The following is a 16539-nucleotide window of genomic DNA, read 5'->3' on the forward strand; positions in this document are numbered from 1 at the left end:
TCTGAAGAAGGGTCCAGACCTGAAATATCAGCTTTCCTGCTCCTCTGATGCTGCCTGGCCTGCTGTGTTCATCCAGCTCTACACCTTGTTATGTTAGACCAGGTTGGAGGATATGCAGGTGAACCCCTGTCAGATATGGCAGGTTTGTTTGGGGCCTTGAATGGAGGTGAGGGGGGAGGTGTAGGGGCAGGCGTAGCACTTCCTGCGGTTGCAGGGAAAGATCCCGGGGGTGGTGGGTTTGGTGAGGAGGGTGGAGTGGACAAGGGAGTCGTGGAGTGAGTGGTAAAGTTGATGAACTGTTCAAGCTCCTCATGCCCCTACACCTCCTTCCATCCTGGGCCTCCTCCAGACTCATCACCATACCCTATCCCTGTCACCCTGCATTTCCCACGGCTAATGCACCGAACCTACACATCCCTGAATACTAGCACGGCCAATCCACCTAGCCTGCACGTCTTCAGACTGTGGGAGGAAACCGGAGCACCCGGAGGAAACCCATGCAGACACGGGGAGAATGTGCAAACTCCACACAGACAGTCATCTGAGGCTGGAATCGAACCCGGGTCCCTGGCACTCTTTTTTCGGGAATCTCATCAAATTAATCAGGCATAACCTTCATTCCACAAAACTGTGCTTCCTGGCTTCACTTAATGTGCTCCTCTCTAAATGACAGTACTGAACTAAACTACATATGTGCAGGTGCAAAGCTCATACCTTCGAAGGAAGCAGTTCACAGAAAGTTTATTTGAGTAATGGAATGGTTGGGATGTCTCATGAGGTCACACCTGCATCTGCTGGAGTTTAGACGTGACTTGAGTGAAACATATGGGACCTTAAGGGGATTTATGATGTTAAAAGTGGAGAGGATGGTTCCTCCTGCAGGAAAGTCTGGAACCACAGGGTCACTGTTTAGAAATAAGTATTGCGTACAGTTTTGACCTCCTTGTCTAAGGAAGGATATACTTGCCATAGAGGAGTGCAATGGAGATTCACCAGATTAATCTCTGGGACTGTGGGTTGTTTTATGAAGAAAATTGAGGAAAATGTCTGTATTCCCTCGAGTTTCAAAGCTTGTGAGGTGATCTCTTGAAACTTCCCAAATTGTTATAGAGGCACAACAAGATGGATTTGTGTAGGATGTTTCCCCTGGCTTGTGACTCTCAAATCGGGGACATAGTCTCAGGAACAGGGATAGGCCATTTAAGACTGAAATATGAAGGAATCCTTGTAATCCTCCAATTGAACTATGGAAGCTCAATCATTAAGCACGTTCAAGACAGAAATTGATAGACTTCTGGAGAATAATGACATTAAGAGATATGGAGGTAGTGCAGGAAAGTGGCATTGAGATAGATGATCAGCTGTATTCTAATTGAATAGATGGGCTGAATGGTCTCTGCCTGCTCCTATGTATCTAATTTTGAAGAGGGCATCACTCCTGCTTTTCTGTCGTAGGCTGACGGACATGGTTTCTGTGAAAGTCTAAAGGGCTGGCACAGCATGTGAAACATACTGGGACATTGACAACAGGACATTGACAGGATGCAGAGCTGGGCAAAAAAGTGGCGGATGGAACTCAACCCGGAAAAGTGTGAAGTGATTCATTTTGGAAGGTCAAATTTGAATGCAGAATACAGGGTTAATGGCAGGATTCTCGGCAGTGTGGAGGAACAGAGGGATCTTGGGGTCCACGTCCATAGATCCCTCAAAGTTGCTACCCAAGTTGATAGGGTTGTAAAGAAGGCGTATGGTGTGTTGGCTTTCATTGGCAAGGGAATTGAGTTTAAGAGCCGTGAGGTTATGCTGTAGCTCTATAAAACTCTGGTTAGACCACACTTGGAATATTGTGTTCAGTTCTGGTCACCTCATTATCGGAAAGATGTGGAAGCTTTAGAGAAGGTGCAGAGGAGATTTACCAGAATGCTGCCTGGACTGGAGGGCAGGTCTTATGAGGAAAGGTTGGGGGAGCTAGGGCTTTTCTCATTGGAGCGAAGAAGGATGAGAGGTGACTTGATGGAGGTGTACAAGATGATGAAAGGCATAGATAGAGTTGATAGTCAGAGACTTTTTCCCAGGGTGGAAATAACTATTACAAGGGGGCATAGTTTTAAAGTGATTGGAGGAAGGTATAGGGGAGATGTCAGAGGTAGGTTCTTCACACAGAGAGTGGTGGGTGTGTGGAATGTGCTGCCGGCAGTGGTAGTGGAGTCAGATACTTTACAGACTTTTAAGCGACTCTTGGATAGGCACATGGAGGATAGTAAAATGTAGGGTATGCAGGGTAGTTTGATCTTAGTAGGATAATAGTTCGGCACAACATTGTGGGCCGAAGGGCCTGTACTGTGCTGTACTGTTCTATGTTCTATATACAATATTGTACTATCATTTGGAATATTTGGATTTCAAAATAGAGCTAAAATAGACGTACAGTTTCAATTTTGTGAACGTAAATGGTTCTTTTTTAAGAGGTCTGAAAAGTCATTTGAAATCCTCAACTTAAGACATAATTTCCAAAAATACAAGTGATTACGAAGGCAAGTCCTTTGGGAAAGGACCTGCCATCCTTAGCTGGTCTGGCCTACATGTAATCTAGACCCACAGCAATGTGGTTGACTCTTAATCGCCCTCTGGGCAACTAGGGATGGTAATAAATGCTGGCCTGGCATCAGAGCCTGATGCCCATGAATGAATTTTAAAAAATGTGAAGTGCCTCGCAGAATGCCTGTGCTGTTAATTGGTAAAATGTTTACAAAGTTAAACTTCTACGACATACAGAGAAAACGGACAAGGTACCTCTGATAGTTTAATTTCAGTTCCAAATCAGCTTTCAGTTGATAAGAAACAGGTATGTAAGTTCAGGAGAATAATATCACCCTCACAGAAGGGCACGAGAGTCTTGTGAAGCCTCCAAACTGTGTGAGTTTAAGTAAAAGTTTTCACTCATTGGAAACCAAAATGAGGTTGAAGTGATCAGAGCTGAAAAGAAGTCTCTAGGCTATCAATACAGCCAAGAGTCAGTGAAGTAAGAAATTACTCAAGAATAGTACGAGTGATGTCATCTACATGCATTTTAACAAGGTTTTTATAAGGTTGCCTTTAGCAGCCCGATCACAAAAGTAAAGGCACTTTGAATCCAAGGGAGAGTGACAAGTTGTATCCAGATTTGGCACAGTGACATGAACTAAACAGTTATGATCAACAGTGTTTTGTGACAGGAAAGTACTTGCCGCTGGGGTTTTGCTGGGTTCAGTACTGGGTGCCTTGCTTTTTGTGGTATGGATCAATGATTTCCACTTCCAGTGAGATAAATGATTAAGAAATTGGCTGGTGATACAGAGACTAGCCACACAGTTGATGATGAGGACAGAGGCTGTAGACTGCTGGATGCTATCAATGGACTGGTCAGATGGGTAGAAATGTAACAATTAGGAGTCAACCTGGAGATCGGGCCATGAGAGTGTTACTGAACAAAGAGACCTGGGGTGCAGGTGCATAGTTCCTTGAAAGTGGAGTCACAGGTAGACAGGGTGGTGAAGAAAGCGGAAATAACTGCACAGAGGCCAGTGTCCCATCACCCTTTATTTACATGTGGACAGTACACAGCTCAGAGTCAGTCCTCAACTGAGGAGATTCTAATCTCCTAGTTATACTGGTCAGCCAGGGCTTTCCTGATTGGCCCAGGTTAACAAGCCCAGTCAAGAACTTCACAGTTAATGAGGTCTGCCTGGTTCCAATCACTACAAAGGCATTTGGCACACTTGCCTTCATTGGTCAGAACATTGAGTATAGGAGTTGGGACATCATTTTGCAGCTGTACAGGACATTTGTTAGGCCACTTTTAGAGTGCTGTGTACAATTCTGGTCATCCTTCTGTAGGAAGAATGTTGTTGAACTTGAGAGGGTGCAGACAAAATTTACAAGGATGTGGCTGGGACTGGAGGGTTTGAATTATAGGGACAGGCTGAATGGGCTAGGGCTTTTTTTCTCCAGAGCATTGGCTCCTGGAGGATGACCTTAAAGAGGTTTATAAAGTCATGAGGGACATAGATAGGGTGAATAGCCAAGGTGCCAGGGTGGGGGGAGTACAAAACTGGAGGGCAAAGGTTTAAGGTGAGATAAGAAAGATTTAAAAGGGACCTGAGTAGTAACTTCTTCACACAGAGGGTGGTGTGTGTATGAAGCGAGCTGCCAAAGGAAGTGGTGGAGGCGGGTATAATTATAGGTATTTCTCCTATAACGCGATAGTTGCATTCTTGTGTGACCTCGTGCTATAGAAAATCACCATATGAAAATCATATTAAAAGGAAATTGCTATACCTGTACAGCAGAAAGTTATCCAAACATCGTCCACTATTCATCGATCGGTTTACAGCCAATTTGCGTTAACGAAACGCATGTTATAGCAGAGTTATCTGTACAACATTTAAAAGATACTTGAAGAGGTACATGCATAGGGAAGGTTTAAAGGGATATGGTCCAAGTGCAGGGAAATGAGACTAGGTTAGATTGAGACGTCTGGTCAGCATGGACCAGTTGGACCGAGGGGTCTGTTTCTGTGCTGTATAACTCTATGACATAAGGAGGACAATCAGAATTAATAAATATACAATAAATGGTAGGATTCTGAGAAGTGTGGGGAAACTGAGGGACCATGGCATGCACATTTATAGATGTCAGAAGCCAGCAGGACGGGTTGGTTAGGTAGAGGGAATGCAGGTTATTTTAAATGCCCAGATTATGAGAGTAAGGTAGTCATGCTAAGATAGTTCTGGCTCATTTACTTTGGAGCAGAGAAGACTGATGGGGAATTTAATTGATTATATAGATAAAATCATGAGGGGCCTAGAAAAAGTAAATAGGAAGGATCCATCATCAAAGAGACCAATAATCAGTGTATAGAATTAAAGTAATTGGAAGAAGGATTAGAGGGGAGTTGAGGAGTAATGTTTTACCCAGACAGTAGCACAAATCCTAATTCTACTTTTAAAAAATGTGCTTGAGGTGCAGTAACATACAAAACCACAAACCAAGGGCTGGAAAATTGGATTAGATTGCGTAATTCTTTGTGGCTAATATAAACGTGATGGACTGAATGGCCTCCTTCAGTGCAGTAAACAGTCTATGGGCTAAATCTTACGCTTTTTCTTGGCTAAGTTCTAGTTGTGCTGGCTTTTTGGAGGACGTTCACCTTGAGGCTTAGCGAGTTTTCTCAATGTGCCTTACCAAACTCACCAGCTTAACTACCTTCCCAGACCCTCTCATCTGACTCTATCCCATCTTCCCAGAACAACTTACCACTCAGCTGATATCCTGAAATTGACTGTTATCCCTGGGAGCAGAGCCACCTTTAAAAACTCATTGTGCACCTGGACATGCACTGTCAATCCGGAGCTATGCTACACAATTCCTGACATTTAGCCAAGACTTGGCAGCCAAGGGAATTTTGATACCCCTGTTTTGTGACCAAGGACTTGGAGATCCTGCTGGATGGGGTGGTGCACAGTTAGGATGTCCTCTTCCCTCAGACCAGCATAGAAGGCCATGATACCAGACCATGCCAGCTTGGCCCAAGGCCAGTGCAATCTTAGCTATCTGGAAGAATGCCCAGTGCTGTACGAATAAGGACAATGACCTTCTCCACTCTGTCAACATAAGTGCCACCATCTTCTCTCTGGCATCACATGCTTACTCTATCCCTGCTAGTGAAGCCACCTCCCACCAAGGCTCATGCTTTACCACTCTCGCTATTGCCTGCAATATCTTCCCTCTCACTGTCACACACCCGTAGCCCCCCACAACACCACTTAACCTCTGTGCCCTCAGTGCTGTCTGCTCATTCAGTTACTTCCATCCCTGCACCAAAAGGAACAGCAGTGCCACCCACTTTCGATTCCCATAATACCTGCCTCTCCCCCATTCCAGGAGGAAAACAGTCCACAATGTGGCAGAAAGAGTCAAGACAGGTGGTGGCCTGACCAATATCTGGCTCGTCACTCCTTATGTAAAGAGAATCCTGACTCTGACCACCCCAAGCTGTTGACTAACCATTTCCAAGCTCCCAGAGCTGCCCTTCACTTACTGAGCTGGCACCCTCTAAGCAAAGGCTAGCTTCCTGGTTTTGAGTCTCTGCTAAACAGCTATACAGCAGTAGTGTGAGCCTGGTATTTCTGGCTCAGGGGGCAAAGCAATGCAGGGATACTGTCAACATCATAGTAGGCTCAGAGTAAGTGAGTGCTACGATGGCAAATGAACATGCAGTAGATGCAGCCTGGTCCAGTCCATGGCTTGGGTATTTGTTGCTGAGTGCACCATGTCCTTACAATGAAGCATGCTGGTACAGTCTGAGGTGCAGCACTGAAGTGCAGAAGTGCCCTGTAAGTGGATCAGAGATGTACCATGAAGTTCATAGATGCTCCAACATGGAGGTTGAGTGGACCAGGAGGTGAGTTAAATCCACCAGGTGCTCACTTTCATTTCCTTGTCAATTTTTCCTGGTGTCGAGCTCATTTAGAGCGATTGGTAAGGTGAGATGTTGAATATTAATGAGGCAAGTTGTGCTGTTACCAAGGTGTTTAACAAACATTAATCGCCATCAATTGGCATCTCATGCTGCCTCCCAGGAATCTTGCCAGTCTACTTATCAAAAGCATAAAAGATGGCACAAATTGTTCCTGACGTTGAGATGGGGCTCACTGCACTTCTCACCCGAATCTGTCACACATTCTACCATAGCCAACATCGCTGAAACCACAATAAAACTCTGCACACCACTTAATTTCACATCGATATTGCCCCTGAGTTTTGACCATGCTAGACACTCAGTGAGTTGGCATGAAGGGGAAGGCAAAAGGATGGTGTTTGGCAGAGCAGGGGTTCCTATGTTCGTACTAAGTTAGTATACGGATGGTAAAGGGCCATGAGGATGAATGGGGAAAGGGTTTGGCATTGGTACTATTACAGGGCATGGGATGAATAGGAATAGAGGCTGGCAAAGGGTTAGAGAGAAACATTGAGTTGGGTACAGGGAAAGAGGTGGCCTGTTGGCACTATTGCATAAAGGCTAGAACTGGTCATGAGGCTGAGTGGGTGTGGCAGCATCTGTTAGCATAGAGGTATGAGGCATGATGGGATTGAGTAGAGGGATGTAGGTTGGCATGAACATATGAGGGACATGTGGGGCTGGTAGAGTGACAAGGATGGCAGAGAGTGTGTGATGTATATGTGACGGGTACAGGACATCAGGTGGCATAGATTGATATAAATTGGCATTAAGTTGGCATGTAAGTAGAAAGGACCAAGTATGAGTTCTGGGGCATTGGTTGGTATGGGGTGTGGGAGGTTATAAGGGTTGGGTACAGAAGTATTAGCTGACATGGAGGATGTGAGGGATCTCTGAGGGTAGAGAGGAAGAGGGTGGCATTCGGAGCACAAACATGTCATGGGGCTGGTGGAGGCCCATGGAGGGCATTGGACATATGAGTTGGCATAGGTTATAACAGATGGGGCAAGGGTAGTGTATGTGAGAGGGAGGGGTTATGAAGGGTGTAGAATGTTTTGATTTTCTAGGGGAGGAAAGGGAAGCCAATGTGCCCCCATTATAGATGGATGGACAGATGGACGATGCAGTTTTGGTGGAGGGGAAAATGTTGTCCAGCATATCAGTCAAAGCACCAGCTCAACTTCAATTAATTCCAAAGGAATGGTTTCATTCATCCAAAAGAACACACGCAGCCTATGTTCCATCCCTAGAATGAAGCACTAAAAAGGGACTTGTCACGATCAATCAATTCACCAGCATTCTCCACAAGGAACTGAACACATCCTGTTCCTGGGCCAACCTTACATGCTGCAAGTTTAATGTCCCACTATCTCAGCTGTCTGAGAAAGACAAAACAAATGGAGAAAAAGCTTAGGCCCATTTAGAAAATAATAATGTGGAATATTCTTTTCCACCCCCGCACTTGGTAGTCAAACTAAGTCAAGGATACTGTAATGATTGGTATCATTAGATTCAGGTTATCTAACTATACACCATCAAGTAAAGGCACCAAATTAGCATCATGAGTACAGGAGCAAGGCTTTGTAAGTGGGTAGGAATCATGTGTCTAGTGTTATACTTAATTATGCTAGCTATGTGCCTTATTTATTCCCTTAGTAACATGTATTATAATATGAAAATGAAGCTAACACACAGAAGGCCAGCTGGATGATTCAGTGCAGAGAGATTTGGTACAATTTGACGGTACAGATCTTCGTTATCTATCTCAGAGCCCAGTTCCAAGTAAGAAAAAACATTATTTAGCCCCATGTCCAGGCTCTCATTTATAGAATAACGTTGGTCACAGTACTAAATGACAGACAATGAATGTAGCTTTCATGTGGTGGGGGTGAGATGAGGAGAATAAAAAACAGAAATTTGGAGTTATGGGAAAGAAAGTTGCTGCTGTTGAAACTTCAAGAAATAGGTGTGTTATAGTGATCCCTTGAGCAAAGCAACAATATTTGGGAAATTTTTGCATTGCTTGCTGACTGATACTCATGCTTGCCCTGGCCAATTGTCTGGAAAGAACCAGAGGTACAGTGGTAAAACAGTGATACCTTCCATGTGGTATACTGCATCCGCTGTATCCGGTGTGGCTTCCTCTACATCGGGGAAACCAAGCAGAGACTCGGGGACCGCTTTGCAGAACACCTACGCTCGGTTCGCAACAAACAACTGCACCTCCCAGTCACGAACCATTTCAACTCCCCCTCCCATTCCTCAGACGACATGTCCATCCTGGGCCTCCTGCAGTGCCACAACGATGCCACCCGAAGGTTGCAGGAACACCAACTCATATTCCGCTTGGGAACCCTGCAGCCCAATGGTATCAATGTGGATTTCACAAGCTTCAAAATCTCCCCTCCCCCCTACCGCATCCCAAAACCAGTCCAGCTCGTCCCCGCCTCCCTAACCTGTTCTTCCTCCCACCTATCCCCTCCTCCCACCTCAAGCCGCACCTCCATCTCCTACCGACCAACCTCATCCCGCCCCCTTGACCTGTCCGTCCTCCCTGGACTGACCTATCCCCTTCCTAACTCCCTACCTACACTCACCTTTACTGGCTCCATCCCCGCCTCTTCGACCTGTTTGTTTCCTCTCCACCTATCCTCTCCTCTATCCCTCTTCTATCCGCCTCCCACTCTCTCCCTATTTATTTCAAAACCCCCTTCCCCTCCCCCTTTTCTGATGAAGGGTCTAGGCCCGAAACGTCAGCCTCTCTGCTCCTATGATGCTGCTTGGCCTGCTGTGTTCATCCAGCCCTGCACCTTGTTGTCTCGGATTCTCCAGCATCTGCAGTTCCTACTATCTCTCATACCTTCCATGGCACCTGCTTGATGAATTCTGTGTAAAGTTGGTTCTTTTAGAGACTCTTTAAGTTGTCATACATTTTGTACAGTGCTAATTTATTAAATCTTAGTGTCTAAAATCACTGGTTGTTAGATCAATAAAGTTAATGTAATGTCTGCAAATCCTGAGGGATGCTTCTCTTGGTGTAATGCTCATGTGCCTGGACAATAATCTCTCCAAAACCAGAAGCAAAAAAAACAGCAATCTATGCTTTGTACATTCATCAACAAACAAACAAAACATACTGACACACAATTAGCAATGGCTCAGAAATGCATCAAGTACTTGGGCAGGACTTTTAATGGAGATTGGTGTAGAGATAGCGTTTAATGAATATGCAGGTAAACTTTTGTGGTGGCTGTGATTTCACTGTGATCTCAGTGCTCATCTGCTAGTGTTCCGCTAAGAAGTTGGGGCCTGTACACCTTGGAGTGTGCTGCTCTATAGCCTTCCCATTGTGTACAGCACAACAACGAACATAGTTTATCAGTTACTTAGAAGCTAGGCCTGAGCTTATATCAATAAGAACCCACGTTAGAACCAGAATAAACAAGGTAGCAATGATGGAGACATCACTCTAAGTGTTTTCTCTCAGACGAATCTGAAAGAAAATGGAACAAGATTGAGCAACTATGAGGTAGAAACTGCTAAGCAAGAGGAACCTCAAGAGTTTCCTTAAAATAGTCTCTTGATGGCTTACCAAAAGTTAAGTGAAGTAGTTGAAGACTTAGAACATAGAACATAGAACAGTACAGCACAGTACAGGCCCTTCGGCCCACGATGCTGTGCTGATCTATTATCCTACTAAGATCAATCTACCCTACATACCCTACATTTTACTATCCTCCATGTGCCTATCCAAGAGTCGCTTAAAAGTCTCGAAAGTATCTGACTCCACTACCACTGCTGGCAGCGCATTCCACACGCCCACCACTCTCTGTGTGAAGAACCTACCTCTGACATCTCCTCTATACCTTCCTCCAATCACCTTAAAATTATGACCCCTTGTAATAGTCATTTCCGCCCTGGGAAAAAGTCTCTGACTATCTACTCTATCTATGCCTCTCATCATCTTGTATAACTCTATCAAGTCACCTCTCATCCTTCTTCACTCCAATGATAAAAGCCCTAGCTCCCTCAACCTTTCCTCATAAGACCTGCCCTCCAGTCCAGGCAGCATCCTGGTAAATCTCCTCTGCACCCTCTCTAAAGCTTCCACAGCTTTCCGATAATGAGGTGACCAGAACTGAACACAATATTCCAAGTGTGGTCTAACCAGAGTTTTATAGAGCTACAGCATAACCTCACGGCTCTTAAACTCAATTCCCTTGCCAATGAAAGCCAACACACCATACGCCTTCTTTACAACCCTATTAACTTGGGTGGCAACTTTGAGGGATCTATGGACATGGACCCCAAGATCCCTCTGTTCCTCCACACTGCCGAGAATCCTGCCATTAACCCTGTATTCTGCATTCAAATTCAACCTTCCAAAATGAATCACTTCACACTTTTCTGGGTTGAATTCCATCTGCCACTTCTTTGCCCAGCTCTGCATCCTGTCAATGTCCCGTTGCAACCTACAACAAACCTCCACACTGTCCAAAACTCCACCAACCTTCGTGTCATCGGCAAACTTAGCAACCCACCCTTCCACTTCCTCGTCCAAGCCATTTATGAAGATCACAAAGAGCAGAGATCCCAGAACAGATCCCTGCTGAACACTACTGGTCACCGAGGTCCAGGCTGAATACTTTCCATCTACTACCACCCTCTGTCTTCTATTGGACAGTGAGGTTTGTATCCAGACAGCCAAATTTCCCTGAATCCCATGCCTCCTTATTTTCTGATTGAGGCTACCGTGGGGAACCTTATCAAATGCCTTGCTAAAATCCATATACACCACATCCACTGCTCAACCTTCATCGATGTGTTTTGTCACTTACTTGAAGTGTTCTCTCAACTGGCAATAAGTCTGCGCCAGCTCAGCAGCCTATGCCCCGTCTGAGTCCCATTGATGCTGTTGAATGTCTGATACAAACACTTAGATGGTAGGAGTAGAACACACAGTCCTACAGGCACAGAATTGCCTGAGGTCTCCATGTGAAGTAGCACCAGCTCCTGATCCATACTTTTCTATTTGCAGTTTCCTCTGTTGCCAAAGAGACTTTTTCACACAAAGTGTTGATGAAATTTAAGCAGATTTTCAGTTAATCCGAGCAGTAACCCTTGGATGCTTATTTCAGTCCTGTTCTTGTTCTTGATCTTGTTCTTGACTGCTTTCAACCTGGTCAATGGTCCTGGAAGCCATTTGTCTTGGTACATTTCATCAGAGATTTATACAGTGTCACTAATTCACATGAGGATGTAGCTTTGAGAGGTGTGCTCAGTTGAAAACTCAATGCTTTACTCCCTGATTTATTGAAGGCAGAACAAGGGTTGCCCTTTGAATAGGCAAGCAGACATATCAGGCAGGCCAGATGCCAAGCATAACACTGACGGGTGATTCTATACTAGCCCAAGATTTGTTTTGGGTTCGTGAGCAAGCTAGGCCCAAAGATGGCTTCTTTGCACAACAACAAAATTGTGAGAAATAAAGACACAGCTTGGAAATGCTGGTACTATGGTGCAAGGAAACATGGCAAGCAATTCAATTATCCAGCAGAGAGTGTTCTGTGCCTTCACTGTGGCAAAATAGAACACTTTCTGCAGTTTTGCAATGTGAGATCATCTCTTAAGAACATCAGAACTAAGAGCAGGAGTCGATAATTCGGCACCTCTCGCCTGCCCCATCATCTATATGATCATGACTGATCTCATCTCAGCCTCAATTCCACGTTCCTACTTGCTGTCCATAACCATTCAACCCATTGCAAATTAAAAATCTGTCTAGCTGCTCTTTAAATTTACTCTATATCCCGGCATCCACCACACTCTGTGGTACTGAATTCCACAGATTCACAGCCCTTTGAGAAAAATAATTTCTTCTTAACTCTACATCAAATCTACCGCCCCTTATCCTAAAACTATGACTTCTCGTTCTAAGTTTACCCACAAGAGGAATTCTCTATATCTAGTTTGTTCATCCCCTTTAGCATCTTATATACCTCAATTAGATCTTCCCTCATTCTTCTAAACTCCACACAGTATAGGTCTTAACTGCTTACTCTCTCTTTATAAGACACATCTCTCATCTATGGAAACAATCTGGTAAACCTCCTTTGAACTGCCTCTAATGCCTCTTCAAATAAGGGGAGCAGAACTGTATGCAATGCTCCAGGTATGGATGCCGTGACAGTTCCCTACTGTGATACTCTATTCCTTTAGAAATAAATGGCAGCATTCCATTTGCCTTCCTTATTACCTGCTGCACCTGCAGATTAGTTTTCTGCAATTCATGCTCAAGAATCTGAACACCCAGTTCCCCCTGCACCAAAGCACCCCTGAAATTTCTCTCCATGTTGATAACAAGTTACCTCTCTATTCTTTCAAACAAAATAAATAATCTCACACTTATCCACGTCAAACATCATCTTCCAAATTTTGATCTATTCACCTAACATATCCATATCAGGAAATTTCTTATTTCTTCATTGCAACTTACTTTCCCCCTCCCCACCCCCGATTGTAATCTCATCTGCAAATTTGGCCATAGTACTTTCTATCCCCGCATCTAAGTGTAAGTATATATATAAATATAGGTTGTAAATAGTTGGGGCGCAGGGACTGAAGCCTGTGGCAGCCAATGAGTAACATCTTGCCAACCAGAAAAAGACCCATTTATCCTGACCCCTGTTTTCTGTTGGTTAGCCAATCCTTTATCTAAGCTAATAAATTACTCATAACCTTATGTAATCTATCCTGAGTATTAACATTTAGCGTGGCACCTTATCAAATGCTTTCTATAAGTCCAGATACACACGTCTCCCCAATATACATATTCTTTGGTACATCTTCAAAGAACTCTGCTAAATTAATCAAACCTGATTTACCCTTCATGTAACCATGCTGACACTGATGGATTGTATTTTGACTTTCCAAATGACTCGTTATTACTTCTTCAATAATGGTAATTAACAATTTCCCAATGACACATGTCAAACTAACTGGTCTGTAGTTTCCCACTTTCTCCCTTCCTCCTTTGGTGAATAAGGGTGTTAAATTAACATTTTTCCTATCCACTGAAACCTTTTTGTACATCCAGGGAAATTTAGAAACAAAACCAGATATTGTTAGAAAGTCTCAGAAGGTCTGGCAGCATCTGTGGAGAGAAAGCAGAGTTAAATGTTTTGGGTCCAGTTTACTCTGCTTTCCCTCCACAGATGCTGCCTAACCTTATGAGATTTTCCAGCAATTTCCGTTTTGCTTCTGATTTCCAGCATCCACAGTTCTTTCTTTCATTTTGTTCAGGGAATTTTGGACTTTTATAACCAATAGATCCAATATCATGGCTGTCACTTCCTTTAATGGAATAGAAATTTATTGTCATGTGTATTCTTACATGAAAAATACAGTGAAATGTTTTATAAGTTGCCTTATGACAGTGCCTACATCAGTTACAGAAGTCATACCTAATAAAATTAAGACAAAATTCATCACAGTTCAGTTAATGGCCTCTGGGCTTGGGAAAAGCCGATTAAGGAAGGATGGAATACCCTGAAGACACAGCCGGGACAAGACTACCACATCCGGCCACTGGAATATACCGCCATGCTGGGCCGAGACCAACATTCCTGGACTAAACCACTTACTGGGCTGCTGGAATACCTGGAAAGCAAAGATGAAGAACACCTCCACACAGAGACAAGAGACCACCATGCCAAGCTGAGAGCACCACTTCTCCTCCTTCAGTTGCCCAAGCCTAGCTGTGGACCTGGAAACATCGGGCTAGCCTGCGAATCCAGGCTGGGGGCGTGGATGGGTCACCCCAGAACACACTTCTCACTTAACAGAAGACCCCGGGCTGGGGTACAGCCGTGTTTGGCTCATCCTGGCATTGCTGCCACTGCCAGTGGAGGGCTCGTCCTACAGCCACTACTCTCTGGACTTCAAAGAAAATGAATAAAAAAGAAAAAAAAGAGAAAGGGCAAATTAAAAAGAAGGAAAAGAGAAAGAAAGCCGACAGGAGGGGACGAGCCCCAGGCTCAGCACGTCCACACCGCCATCATCTTGATTAGCAAGACCCTAAGATCTAGGCCATCAGGCCCTGGCATTTGTCTGCCTCAATTTTAATAGTACTTTTTCCCCAGTGATGAGGATTGGTCTAAGTTCTTCCCTTTCTATAATCTCTGCATTATCTGTGTTCCCCACTATTAACTGCCCAGTCTCATCCTTCAGGGGGCCAATATTCACTTTAGTTACTCTCTTCCCTTTTATATTCTTATAGAAAATTTTTCTACCTGTTTTTATATTTTGCTCCGGATTTCTTGCATAATTTATCTTTTCTCCTTTTATGACTTTTTTAGTAACCCTTTGTTGATTTTTAAAAGTTAATCTTCCAGCCTGCTGTACTGACTGTAACGAGATCTTAAAAAGGGTGATCTCTTTAAAAGGGTCAGCCTTGGAAATTGTCATGTAGCCAAACCATAGCTTTCAGCTGAAGAAACAGCTATCATCTTCTAAGGTATTGGACACAATAATCCCAAGCGAGATCTGATATTGAGATGCAATGCCTCCCCATACAGCATCAGGGTTGTATTAGCCCATAGGTGGCCCAATGGAGAGGAACACCCAATAGCATATGCATCTGGGACTTTGGCTAATGCAGAGCGTAAATACGTCCAAATAGAGAAGGGAGGTTTGGCGGTCATATTTGAAGTTAGGACGTTCTACCAATACCTTTACGGACATGAATTTGTAAAAATAACAGACCACAAATCCCTGTTAGGTGTACTTAAAGAGGACTAGGCAATGTCACCCATTGCTTCAGGCCGATTTCAGCGGTGGGCTGTAATACCACATGTGTATAATTACAAATTGCAACACCATCCAGGAGGCCAAGTAGCAAATGTGGATGTATTGAGCTGCCTCCCATTGGCAGATACACCACCAGTGGTACTGCATCTGGAAAAGTCTGTAATGGTTTTAAATTTTCTGGAAGTCCTTCCAGTCACAGCTGACAATATCAGACTTTGGATGCAGGAAGATCTGGTCCTTGTAAAATTGAAACAACTGCTGGTGATGTTGGAAAGCAAAGGGTCGTCACAACCAGAAATGAAACCTTTTTGGTCGCAGAGGCACCAGATCACAGTAGAGGATGGCATAGTATTATGGGGAGAAACAGTGTTTGTCCTGAGTAAAGGTGATTGCCAGATACTGGCTGAACTCCACCAGAGTCATCCCAGGGGTCTCCAAAATGAAGATGTTGGTGAGAAGTTATGTCTGGGCCCAGGATTGGATGCAGACCTAGCCGCATTGGTGGGGCAGTGCCCAGAGTGCCAACAAGAACAAAAATTACCGCCAGCTGCTCCCCCACACTCATGGGAATGGCTGGGTAAACATTGGACTCAGTTACATGTTGACTATGCAGGTCCTTTCTTGGGCTCAATGTTCTTTGTCATTGTGGACACCTACTCAAAGTGGCTGGACATGCGTGGAGTTCTTTCGTCAAATACGGGGACAACAACTGAAAAGTTGCTAGCATCTTTTGTAATACATGGACTCCCGAAAGTCTCGGTCACTATTAATGGGCCATTGTTTACTGGCAGGAAATTGGAATATTTCCTAAAGTTGAGTGGTATTCACCATATAAGGACATAGAACATAGAACATAGAACATAGAACATTACAGCGCAGTACAGGCCCTTCGGCCCTCAATGTTGCGCCGACCTGTGAAACCAATCTGAAGCCCATCTAACCTAAACTATTCCATTATCATCCATATGTTTATCCAATGACCATTGAAATGCCCTTAAAGTTGGCGAGTCTACTATTTTTGCAGGCAGGGCATTCCACGCCCTTACTACTCTCTGAGTAAAGAACCTACCTCTGACATCTGTCCTATATCTATCACCCCTCAATTTAAAGCTACGTCCCCTCGTGCTAGCCATCACCATCCGAGGAAAAAGGCTCCCACTGTCCACCCTATCTAATCCTCTGATCATCTTGTATGTCTCTATCAAGTCACCTCTTAACCTTCTTCTCTCTAA

This window comes from Rhincodon typus, chromosome 2, assembly GCF_021869965.1.
Source record: "Rhincodon typus isolate 14 chromosome 2, sRhiTyp1.1, whole genome shotgun sequence".
NCBI classification, from domain to species: domain Eukaryota; kingdom Metazoa; phylum Chordata; class Chondrichthyes; order Orectolobiformes; family Rhincodontidae; genus Rhincodon; species Rhincodon typus.